This window comes from Bombina bombina, chromosome 4, assembly GCF_027579735.1.
Source record: "Bombina bombina isolate aBomBom1 chromosome 4, aBomBom1.pri, whole genome shotgun sequence".
In the NCBI taxonomy this organism is placed as follows: Eukaryota; Metazoa; Chordata; class Amphibia; order Anura; family Bombinatoridae; genus Bombina; species Bombina bombina.
The window spans coordinates 500,213,170-500,226,791 of NC_069502.1; the positions used below are offsets into that span (position 1 = coordinate 500,213,170).

Below are 13,622 nucleotides of genomic sequence, written 5' to 3' on the forward strand. Positions count from 1 at the left end.
TTTAGCAATATGCAGCAGTGTATTTATGATTATTTGACAATGCTGTAGAAATTCTATATTTAAAGCCATGCAGAAATGTTTCCTCCTCAATACACAAATGGTATGTGCCTTTTTGGCAGATATGTTTTTTTTTAATTAATATATATATATATATTTTAATTACATTCCAGTTTACTGCCCCTTTATGCAAGGACTTTCCAGACACAAGGAGGCATTTTATCTAATATTTTTACATCTGCATAAAATGTTATACTCTCAGACTAAGATTGCTTAGTGTTTGAAATGAGACAGGTTAACTTAACACTGTTCAGTTTACACTACAGCTGACTTAATTTTAAAATACATACAAACAAGCCTAAATCCTGCATTTAACCAGATCTAATGGTATGAGACTGAGTACCACAGCATATGGTTCCACCAAGACCATATAGAGTACAGCTCACAGACGGGAACATTTGTACACTATATTTGAAGTGGTGCTCTTGGTTGGGGAAAATTAGGGAAATAATCAAACATATGTCAAACTTTCAAAAGTACTTTCTTCATCTAGCCATCTAGCCAGATCATTAATGTACAATTTTGAATTTACAGAATTATTTTTGTTTGCACATTTACAAATATGATTCTTTAAAAAGTGATTTCTTAATTTCTGCAATTTTTTTTATCATGCATGTCACCGACTGTTGTAGGGCATGCAAAGTGCAGAAAGTTTAACTCCTGTGAGTGTTTCTGTGTTTATGTCTTTGTGCTTTTGTTTGTGTCTCTATGAGTGTGTATGTATTTTTTTTCCTGTGGGTCTCTCTGTGAGGGTGGGTGTGTATGTCTTTGTGCATTTTCTGTGGATGTCTGTGAGGGTGTGTGCGTATATCTTTATGTTTTTTCTCTGTGAGGGTGTGTGTATGTATGTCTTTGTTTGTTTTCTGTGGATGTCTCTGTGAGGGTGGGTGTGTGTATGTATGTATGTCTGTGTTTTCTGTAGATGTCGCTGTGAGGGTGTGTGTGTATGTCTGTGTTTTCTGTGGGTGTCTCTGTGAGGGTGTGTATGTCTGTGTATTTTCTGTGGGTGTCTCTGTGAGAGTGTGTGTATGTCTTTGTGTGTTTTCTGTGGATGTCTCAGTAAATGGTGTATGTATGTATGTCTTTGTATGTTTTATATGGTTGTCTCTCTGTGTGTGTATGTCTTTGTGTGTTTTCTGAGGCTGCCTCTGTCAGTGTTTCCTTGGGTGTATGTGCAAGTTTGTGTTTGAGTTTGTGTGTGTGTGTGTTTATTGTCTGTTCCTTTTTAGGACAGTTTGACCTTACTACTGATTATTCACATATTTCTACAGACTTTGAGAGGCCTACTTATCAAGCCATCAACTGTGCTGCATTCACCTGCACCAATATGCTCGCCTAACTTCACCTAACATTGCTGCCGCAGACCTGAATACGTTCTCCATATTTAACAAAAAAGCTGTCAAAAAGCCGTGCACCAAGTACGGGGCGATGAGCAGCGGACTGTTGTTAACTAACAGTCATCAATCTCGCTGCTCTTCGGCTTTTTCCCAGCTTTATTTGTATACTGTCACTAAGCACCCACACTATACTAAACTGATTATCCCCTATCCCGCTGCTTCTGGACCCCGCCGCAACTAAATAAAGTTATTAACCCCTAAACCGTCGCTCCCGGAGCCCACCACCACTCTAATAAACTTATTAATTCTTATTTCTCCGCTCCCAGAGCCCACCGCCACCTACATGATTAACCCCTAATCTGCCGCCCCCTACACCGCTGCAACCTACATAAAGTTATTAACCCCTATCCTGCCACTCCCAGAGCTCATCGCAACTAAATAAATGTATTAACCCCTAAACCGCCAGCCCCCCACATCGCCATAAACTAAATTAATAAAATTAACTAAACTATTATAATAAAATTACATTAAACTATATTAAATTAATGATTAAGCCAACCTAACTTTTAAACTAAAATTACATTAAAATATATTAAAATAAAAATTAATCTAACCTAACTTTTATACTAAAATTACATAAAACTACAAATTAAATTAAATATATTATATATTTAAACACCTAATCCTTCTCAAATAATTTAAATTTACACTAAAAAATTACAAAGTTACAAAAACTAACTAAGTTACAAAAAATAACAAACACTAAATCGCACAAAAAAATAAACACTAAGTTACAAAAAAGAAAAAATAAATTATCAAAGCTTTAAACTAATTACACCTAATCTAAGGCCCCTATGAAAATAAAAAAGCCCCCCCAAAATAAAAAAACCCTAGCCTACAATAAACTACAAATAGCCCTTAAAAGGGCCTTTTGCGGGGCATTGCCCCAAAGTAATCAGCTCTTTTACCTGAAAATAAAACATACAATTACCCCCCCAACAGTAAAACCCACCACCCACACAACCAACCCCCCAAATAAAAAGCTAATCTAAAATAACCTAAGCTCCCCATTGCCCTGAAAAGGGCATTTGGATGGGCATTTCCCTTAAAAGGGCATTTAGCTCTATTGCAGCCCAAGACCTAATCTGAAACTAAAACCCACCCAATAAACCCTTAAAAAATCCTAACACTAACCCAAGAAGATGTACTTACAGTTTTGAAGATCTGACATCTATCATCCAAGAAGCCGGGAGAAGTCCTCAATAAAGCGGCCAAAGTCTTCATCCAAGCCTGCAGAAGTCTTCATCCAGACAGCATCTTCTATCTTCATGCATCCGACGCGGAGCGACTCCATCTTCAAGACATCCGATGCAGAGCATCCTCTTCTGACGATGACTACAGACGAATTAAGGTTCCTTTCAATGACGTCATCCAAGATGGCGTCCCTTAGATTCCGATTGGCTGATAGAATTCTATCAGCCAATCAGAATTAAGGTTGAAAAAATCCTATTGGCTGTTGCAATCAGCCAATAGGATTGAGCTTTCATCCTATTGGCTGATCCAATCAGCCAATAGAATTGAGCTCGCATTCTATTGGCTGATTGGATCAGCCAAAAGGATGAAAGCTCAATTCTATTGGCTGATTTCAACAGCCAATAGGATTTTTTCAACCGTAATTCCGATTGGCTGATAGAATTCTATCAGGCAATCGGAATTAAGGTTGAAAAAATCCTATTGGCTGTTGAAATCAGCCAATAGAATGCAAGCTCAATCCTATTGGCTGATTGGATCAGCCAATATGATTAAAGCTCAATCCTATTGGCTGATTGCAACAGCCAATAGGATTTTTTCAACCTTAATTCTGATTGGCTGATATAATTCTATCAGCCAATCGGAATCTAAGGGACGCCATCTTGGATGACGTCATTTAAAGGAACCTTCATTCGTCGGTAGTCGTCGTCAGAAGAGGATGCTCCAAGTCGGATGTCTTGAAGATGGAGCCGCTCCGCACCGCATGGATGAAGATAGAAGATGCCGTCTGAATGAAGGCTTCTGTGGGCTTGGATGAAGACTTTGACCGCTTTGTTGAGGACTTCTCCCGGCTTCTTGGAGGATGGATGTCGGATCTTCAAAACTGTAAGTAAAACCTCTGGGGTTAGTGTTAGGATTTTTTAAAGGTTTATTGGGTGGGTTTTAGTTTTAGATTAGGTCTTGGCCTGCAATAGAGCTAAATGCACTTTTAAGGGCAATGCCCATCCAAATGCCCTTTTCAGGGCAATGGGGAGCTTAGGTTAATATTTAATGTAAGGTTAGTGGGTTGTTAGGTTTAGGGGTTAATAGTTTAATTTAGTTTATGGCGATGTGGGGGGCTGGCGGTTTAGGGGTTAATAGGTTTAGTAAGTGCTAGTGATGTGGGAGGCCAGGGGTTTAGGGGTTAATACATTTATTTAGTTGAGGTGGGTTCCGGAAGCGGCGGGATAGGGGTTAATAACTTCTATTTAGGTGTTGGCAGTGGTGGGGGGGCAGATTAGGGGTTAATAAGTATAATGTAGGTGGTGGCGGTGTAGGGTGGCGGCAGATTAGGGGTGTTTAGACTTGGGGTATGTTAGGGTGTTAGGTGTAAACGTTACTTTTATTCTACCATAGAAATCAATGGGATATCGGGCAGCAGCCTAACATAAGCTTTCGTTGCTTTCAGACTCCCATTGATTTCTATGGCATCCCCCGCCTCCAGGGCGGCAGATTGAAAACCAGGTACGCTGGGCCGGAATAGTGGCGAGCGTACCTGGTAGATTTTTGATAACTAGCAAAAGTAGTCAGATAGTGCCAAATTTGCATTCAGAACATCTGTAGTGATGTAATCATCGATCTGTGTCGGACTGAGACCGGCGGATCGTATGTTATGTCACAAAATTCTACTTTTGCCGGTCTGTAGCCTTTGATAAATAAGGCGAATCAAGCTCTCCACAATTACGCTGCGGAATTCCAGCGTATTTGCAGTTGACAGCTTGATAAATAGGCCCCTTAGACTAATTAGACCTTTCCGGAAGTCACCAATCCACCATTTAACCTTTCAATTATTGCTTAGGCAGTTCAGGGTCCTTCCTTTCAGCCACTGCATGCTGTTGTCATCAGTTAGTTGGCATCTTCCTTGACAAAAAGATAATCAGAACTCCATATTTTGTTTTGTAAATCTCATTTTTTGACTAACTGTTGCCTACCTCATTACTTGTCAGGTCAATCTAAACAAGTGCTGAGTGTCTGTTTGAGTGTCTGTGTCTGAGTGTGTTTGTGTTTTTCTTTGCGTGTCTGCTAGAGTGTCTATATGGGAATCCTTATGTGTGAGTGTGTGTTTCAGTGTATGAATGTGTCTGTGTGTTTCTGTGTTTGTGTGTTACTACCTTTACAACATTTCCAAGTTTGATTACACTTAAGAATAAAGTGCATATACATTTTAGTCACTTGGTCAAAAATTGCACATGTCAAGGGTGGGGGGGCTTGATCAATGGTTCAGGGGCCCCAAAATTTCTAGTGGCGGCTCTGCTCAACCACCTTGAGGGCAATCTGGGGGCTCCCACTGACTCCCACCCTGGGATCTGGCCTGTATAGTGACAGGCATCACCGGGGCTTCATGTTTTGTGTGGTGATGTCACGCGCAATGACATGATGACATAACCGTACAACTTTATTTGAAAATTACAATAAACAGTATAGTGAAATCTCAGGCATCTAGGCAGCTACAGACCCCCAAGACATACCGTTGGAAAGGTAATCGCCTAACATTTCCAAATGTATAAGTCTTGGGATTTGGAAAAAAAAGTAAAAAAAATATATATTTAAAAAAAGTAAAAAAAAAACAAAAAAACTCAAATCCAGCTTAGCACCCTGGTGAGAAATTGCTTAGCACTCAAAGGGTTAAGTCACAATAATTGGTTTTCATACTTTTAGAGGCGTATAGTAATATTCTGTGTATCACCTGCTTATAAAATTCTTTCTGGTTTCATATTGCATCAACCATAAAATAAACCTCACATTGGACCAGTAGTATTGTGTGTTATTTAAAATTAACCATATTCGCTACCAAATGCATGATTTGGGCGTAAGCTGTAATCGCTTTAGATTTCGTATGATGCATATTTTATCACAGTGTATTTCTTATTATTTTAAAATGTACAAAAATAGTGATTGCCTAACTTAAAGCACAAGCTTATTTAAACGACCGGTCAAAAACAAAATATGCATGAGTGCATTTCACCTTTGAATAGAAGCATTTTTGCGACATACTTGTTATAGGAAAAATATTTCTAGTAAATGTCATTACTGTATCAGCGGCATTTGTACATATGATGTGCGTGCTCAGTGTAATCCCATTCAAACACCACACCTGCTGAGAGAGCTAGGGGTAGAATGTAGCATGTCAGTTACAACTTGATCATTCAAGCTACCACCAACTCAATGGACAGACTGAATGTAGGTGCGCTGCGTACATACAGCATATGTTCATATGCTCTTGAAACAATAACTTTTACTAAAAGCATATTTGTGAAAACTAGGGCTACTGCACTCTGCAGCTAAGAGAGAAAAATGGAGTACTAATGGCACTGCTATGATATAAATTCAGGAATAAACTTAAATACGACCTACGTATCTGCTTAAAAATCAGTAATTTTATACTGCAGATTTCAAGGTACTAGGTGCGGGTGCTGCGTGCGGAACAAGAAACTGAATCAGTGCAAAACTGATAATAGTGTACACTTGGATAGCACTCACATTCCTCAGCGGCTTAAGTATATAGAGCAAAACACTATAAAGGAAGAGCAAAAATAGAAAGTAAAAATTTAACCTTTATGAGAATACTTTTAAAATCAAACATACACATACATTTAAAAATACAAATGGATCAAGTCTGATAAATATACGTCAGTGTCCTAAAGTGAAAGTCCTGGAGGGTGCTTCTATACGTAATGGAATTAGACCTAGGGTGTGGTCATTCATCCATAGTCTATTTCCTTATAAATAAGGATACTGAACTTGTATTGTTGCCAGTAAAGTTACAGATGCTAATAGTGCTGTTTAGCATAAGAGATTTGTGAAAATCGAACATATATAGATTTAATACTAGTAACAGTACTGCAGTTACCTTAACTTCAGTAAGTTTAAATATTAAATATTAAATTAAAGGTAGTTCTCTCTTCTTCAGCTAGTCTATTTTATCAAAATAGTATTACATAGGAGATTATACAGAGAAATACTGTTTATAACGATTCTATACAAATAAATCAATGGCAACGTTAAACGCTCAGTTCACGGCTCCCTGACTCGGTAATTAGGGTGGTATTCTCTGAGTATAGGATTAAGACTGTCTAATAAGTAACAAAGGTACACGTGCATACATCCGACAAGGTGTATGCATGTGTTACAGGGGACAGGGGGGAATTTAATTTTTAAACAGCAAATGGAAGTCTTATAATCATAGTGGTATAGGCCGGTATACAAAGACTTACGGCTAGATTACGAGTTTTGCGTTAGGCTTAAAAAGCAGCGTTAGCTGGTCCTAATGCTGCTTTTTAACGCCCGCTGATATTACGAGTCTTGCAGGTACAGGTGTACCGCTCACTTTTTTGGCCAGACTTGGAAATACCACAAATGCACTTACATAAATTGCGTATCCTCTTTTTTCAATGGGACTTGCATAGCGCCGGTATTACGAGTCTGCCAAAAAGTGAACGATACAGCCTCTCCTGTCAAGACTGGTACCGCATTTTAAAGTCAGTAGTTAAGAGTTTTACACTACAACGCCGTAGCATAGAATGCCAATAGAATGCGAGCTCAATCTGATTGGCTGATTGGATCAGCCAATCCGATTGAACGTGAATCTGATTGTCTGATTCAATCAGCCAATCAGATTTTTCCTACCTTAATTCCAATTGGCTGATAGAATCCTATCAGCCAATCGGAATTCGAGGGACGCCATCTTGGATGACGTCACTTAACGGAGCTGCAGATTAGGAGTTAATTGTGTAATGCAGGTGTCAGCGATAGCGGGGACGGCAGATTAGGGGTTAATAAGTGTAAGGTTAGGGGTGTTTAAACTCGGGGTTCATGTTAGGGTGTTAAGTGCAGACCTAGAAACTGTTTCCCCATAGGAAACATGGGGCTGCGTTAGGAGCTGAACGCTGCTTTTTTGCAGGTGTTAGGTTTTTTTTCAGCCCAAACTGCCCCATTATTTCCTATGGGGGAATCGTGCACGAGCACGTTTTTCCAGCTAGCCGCTACCGTAAGCAACGCTGGCATTGAGGGTTGAAGTGGCGGTAAATTCAGCTCAACGCTCCCTTTTTGGAGCCTAACGCAGCCCTTCAGAGAACTCTCAATACCAGCGTTGTTTAGAAGCAGCGCTAGAAAAAAAAGACGCGTAGCTAACACACCTCTTTGGCCGCAAAACTCTAAATCTAGGTGTAAATTATTCCTATTTAAAACTAAATACTTACCTGTAAAATAAACCCTAAGATAGCTACAATATAACTAATAGTTACATTGTCACTAGTTTAGGATTTATTTTTATTCTACAGGCAAGTTTGTATTTATTTTAACTAGGTAGAATAGTTATTAAATAGTTATTAACTATTTAATAACTACCTAGCTAAAATAAATACAAAAGTACCTATAAAATAAAACCTAACCTAAGTTACAATTACACCTAACACTACACTATAATTAAATAAATTAACTAAATTTAATACAATTAAATAAATTACATATAATTACCTAAATTAAATTAAATTAGCTAAAGTACAAACCCCCACACTAAATTACAGAAAATAAGAAACAAATTACAGACATTTAAACTAATTACACCTAATCTAATAGCCCTATTAAAAATTACACCTAATCTAATAGCCCTATTAAAATAAAAAAGCCCCAACAAAATAAAAAAAAAACCCTAGCCTAAACTAAACTACCAATAGCCCTTAAAAGGCCCTTTTGCGGGGCATTGCCCCAAAGTAATCAGCTCTTTTACCTGTAAAAAAAAAAATACAAACAACCCCCCCAACAGTAAAACCCACCACCCACACAACCAACCCCCCAAATAAAAAACCTATCTAAAACAACCTAAGTTCCCCATTTCCCTGAAAAGGGCATTTGGATAGGCATTGCCCTTAAAAGGGCAGTTAGCTCTTTTGCCGCCCAAAGTCCCTAACCTAAAAATAAAACCCACCCAATACACCCTTAAAAAAACCTAACACTAACCCCCTGAGGATCACCTTACCAGAAGACGTCTTCATCCAAGCCGGGCGAAGTGGTCCTCCACACGGGCAGAAGTCTTCATCCAAGCCAGGCAGAAGTGGTCCTCCAGATGGGCAGAAGTCTTCATCCAAGCTGGGCAGAAGTGGTCCTCCAGACGGGCAGAAGTCTTCATCCGGACGGCATCTTCTATCTTCATCCATCTGGCACGGAGCGGGTCAATCTTCAAGACATCCGACGCGGAGCATCCTCTTCATCCGATGACTAACACAAAATAAAGGTACTTTTAAGTGACATCGTCCAAGATGGCATCCCTTAGATTACGATTGGCTGATGGAATTCTATCAGCCAATCGGAATTAAGGTAGAACAGCCAATAGGATTGAAGTTCAATCCCATTTGCTGATCCTATCAGCCAATAGGATTGAGTTCGCATTCTATTGGCTGATTGGAACAGCCAATAGAATGCAAGCTTAATCCTATTGGCTGATTGGATTTTTTTAGATAGGTTTTTATTTGGGGGGTTGGTTGTGTAGGTGGTGGGTTTTACTGTTGGGGGGGCTGTTTGTATTTTTTTTTACAGGTAAAAGAGCTGATTACTTTGGGGCAATGCCCCGCAAAAGGCCCTGTAATTTAGTGGGGTGGGGGGTTGTACTTTAGCTAATTTAATTTAATTTAGGTAATTGTATTTAATTTAGTTAATTTATTTAATTATAGTGTAGTGTTAGGTGTTAGTGTAACTTAGGTTAGGTTTTATTTTACAGGTAAATTTGTCTTTATTTTAACTAGGTAGTTATTAAATAGTTAATAACTATTTAATAACTATTCTACCTAGTTAAAATAAATACAAACTTGCCTGTAAAATAAAAATAAACCCTAAGCTAGATACAATGTAACTATTAGTTATATTGTAGCTAGTTTAGGGTTTATTTTACAGGTAAGTATTTAGTTTTAAATAGGAATAATTTAGTTAATGATAGTAATATTTATTTTGATTTATTTAAATTATATTTAAGTTAGGGGGTGTTAGGTTTAGGGCTAGAGTTAGGTTTAGGGGTTAATAACTTTAATATAGTGGCGGCGACGTTGGAGGCAGCAGATTAGGGGTTAATAAATGTAGGTAGGTGGCGGCGATATTAGGGACGTTAATAATATTTAACTAATGTTTGCGAGGCGGGAGTGCGGCGGTTTAGGGGTTAATATGTTTATTATAGTGGCAGCGACATTGGGGGCAGCAGATAAGGGGTTAATAAGTGTAGGTAGGTGGCGGCGACATTGGGGGCAGCAGAGTAGGGGTTAATAAATATAATGTAGGGTTCGACGATGTTGGAGGCAGCAGATTAGGGGTTCATAAGTATAATGTAGGTGGTGGCGGTGTCCGGAGCGGCAGATTAGGGGTTAATAATTATCATTTAGGTGTTGGCGATGTCAGGGGCGGCAGATTAGGGGTTAATAAGTGTAAGATTAGGGGTGTTTAGACTCGGGGTTCATGTTAGAGTGTTAGGTGTAGACATAAATTTTATTTCCCCATAGGAATCATTGGGGCTGCGTTAAGGAGTTTTACGCTGCTTTTTTGCAGGTGTTAGACTTTTTTTCAGCCGGCTCTCCCCGTTGATTCCTATGGGGAAATCGTGCACAAGCACGTTACACCAGCTCACCGCTGACTTAAGCAGCGCTGGTATTGGAGTGCGGTAATGAGCAAAATTTTGCTCAACGCTCACTTCTTGTCTTTTAACAACGAGTTTGTAAAAACCTGTAATACCAGCACTGCAGGTAAGTAAGCGTTGAGTGAAAACTGCTCGTTAGCACAGCATAGCCTCTAACGCAAAACTCGTAATCTGGCTCTTAGTTATTTCAGGAAATTGCTCTTAAACATTAAGCATAAACATCACCATGTGTTTATTAACCCCTTAACGACCGAGGACGTGCAGGGTACGTCCTCAAAAAAAAGGCAGTTAACGCCTGAGGACGTACCCTGCACGTCCTCGGTGTGGAAAGCAGCTGGAAGCGATCCTGCTCGCTTCCAGCTGCTTTCCGGTTATTGCAGTGATGCCTCGATATGGAGGCATCCTGCAATAACCTTTTGAAGCCATCCGATGCAGAGAGAGCCACTCTGTGGCCCTCTCTGCACCGGAGATCGGTGGCTTCCTTCGTTGGTGGGTGGGAGCAGTACCGGGAGGCGGGTGGCGGCCATCGATGGCCCTGGAGATGTGGAGGGGGGCGGGATCGTGGGCGGGGATGCCCGGGGGCGCGCACAGACGCGCGCGCGTGCACGGGAGGGCGGGGGCGGGCGCGTGCACGGGGAGGGAGCGGGTGGGAACCGCTACACTACAGAAAAAGGCAATCAGTTAAAAAAACTAAAAAAAAAAAATACGATCAATGAGGTGGTGGGGGTTTGTGGTGGGGGTGTTTGGGGAAGCTACACTACAGAAAAAAAAAAACTAAAGGAAAAAAAAAAAAAAGCCCTTTTTTGTGCAAGCTGGGTACTGGCAGACAGCTGCCAGTACCCAAGATGGCCCCCAATAAGGCAGATAGGGAAGGTTACAGAGCTGTTTTGGGGGGGATCAGGGAGGTTGGAGGCTAAGGGGGGTCCTACACAGCAGAAGAATTATTATTATTTTTTTAAAAAAAAAACCTAAACCCCCCAAAAAGCTTTTATTTTAGTACTGGCAGACTTTCTGCCAGTACTTAAGATGGCGGGGACAATTGTGGGGTGGGGGAGGGAAGGGAGCTGTTTGGGAGGGATCAGGGGGTCTGATGTGTCAGGTGGGAGGCTGATCTCTACACTAAAGCTAAAATTAACCCTGCAAGCTCCCTACAAACTTCCTAATTAATAACGTGTGATGCGCAGCAGCATTTTGCGGCCTTCTAATTACCAGAAAGCAACGCCAAAGTCATATATATCTGCTATTTCTGAACAAAGGGGATCCCAGAGAAGCATTTACAACCATTTGTGCCATAATTGCACAAGCTGTTTGTAAATGATTTCAGTGAGAAACCTAAAATTGTGAAAAATTTAACGTTTTTTTTTTTATTTGATCGCATTTGGCGGTGAAATGGTGGCATGAAATATACCAAAATGGGCCTAGATCAATACTTTGGGTTGTCTACTACACTACACTAAAGCTAAAATTAACCATACAAGCTCCCTACAAGCTCCCTAATTAACCCCTGCACTGCTGGGCATAATACACGTGTGGTGCGCAGCGGCATTTAGCGGCCTTCTAATTACCAAAAAGCAATGCCAAAGCCATATATGTCTGCTATTTGTGAACAAAGGGGATCCCAGAGAAGCATTTACAACCATTTGTGCCATAATTGCACAAGCTGTTTGTAAATAATTTCAGTGAGAAACCGAAAGTTTGTGAAAAAATTTGTGAAAAAGTGAACGATTTTTTGTATTTGATCGCATTTGGCGGTGAAATGGTGGCATGAAATATACCAAAATTGGCCTAGATCAATACTTTGGGATGTCTTCTAAAAAAAAATATATACATGTCAATTGATATTCAGGGATTCCTGAAAGATATTAGTGTTCCAATGTAACTAGCGCTAAGTTTGAAAAAAAGTAGATTGGAAATAGCAAAATTCTACTTGTATTTATGGCCCTATAACTTACAAAAAAAGCAAAGAACATGTAAATATTAGGTATTTCTAAACTCAGGACAAAATTTAGAAACTATTTAGCATGTTTTCTTTTTGGTGGTTGTAGATGTGTAACAGATTTTGGGGGTCAAAGTTAAAAAAAGTGTGTTTTTTTCCATTTTTTCCTCATATTTTATAAAAAATTTTATAGTAAATTATAAGATATGATGAAAATAATGGTATTTTTAGAAAGTTAATTTGATGGCGAGAAAAACGGTATATAATATGTGTGGGTACAGTAAATGAGTATGAGGGAAATTACAGCTAAACACAAACACCGCAAAAATGTAAAAATAGCCTTGGTCCCAAACGGACAGAAAATGGAAAAGTGCTGTGGTCATTAAGGGGTTAAAAGACCAATCAATTTTTATTGGTTATTGTTATTATAAACACATCAATATCTATCCTGCATTTCACTTTAGTGCTTGTGTTCCCAAAACTCTCACTAGAATGGAATCACAGTTTTGAATGATCTAACCTGACATAAAGACAACAAAAATGATCAATAAAAAATAAATACCAATGTATACAATAAAATATCAGGTCTAATAAAATAAATTACTTCTGAAATGCATTAATATGTATTATTAAATTATTTTCTGTATGTTTTCAAGTTTCTTACCCTCAAATGTATGATATGTACTTGTAATGTCTGAGAGACCCGGGTTAAAACCGCAACTGAATTTGTGTTAGTTTGCATTAACATCTATTTTGCCTCTTCTCAGTTTTTTTTTTCCCTTACCATAAATAAAACATTTCTTGGGCAAGGTTCTTCCCATTTTGCAAAAGGCAATTACTGGCTAGAAGGTCATCCAGAGGAGAAGTGTCACTTCAATGTGAGACTGTACGTATCACAATATAAACATATTCAGTATTAATCTGAATGATTATATTACTAGAGATCACTGTTGCTCTATAAGAATTATGATAATCATGTTATAGAGGATTTTCATACATTAAATATACCAAGGTAAGTATCTTCATAGTACATTTTAATAGGATTTTCTATACTGAAATTCTAATACAGTTCTAATTTATGCATTTGTTATCCATCCTATGTCTGACATAACATACTAGTATAAGTGAAAATCCCTCTAAATGTAAAAAGTTTATCATTAAACAAAGTTTGAGTAATTAGACACAATTTTGAAATGCTATTTAAGTTGACTTAATTTAAGAGCTGAAGTTTTAAAATTAAATTAATAAAAATAAAAAGAGAATGAAAATAGCAATTTCCCTGCTGTCACAGCTGAGTCATTACTTTCTCATATTAACAGTGCAGTTGCAAACAAAACAGAATATGGATTGTTATGTTTAACAATGTAAATCTGTATGGTATGGT

The 13,622-nt window shown here is 38.8% G+C and overlaps 1 protein-coding gene across 1 annotated transcript in view; it reads right to left on the minus strand.

The window, feature by feature from the left end:
- The window catches only part of KHDRBS2 (KH RNA binding domain containing, signal transduction associated 2), a 1,203,795-nt gene that overhangs the window by 666,188 nt on the left and 523,985 nt on the right, over positions 1-13,622 (minus strand). The gene's annotated exons all lie outside the window — the stretch shown is intronic.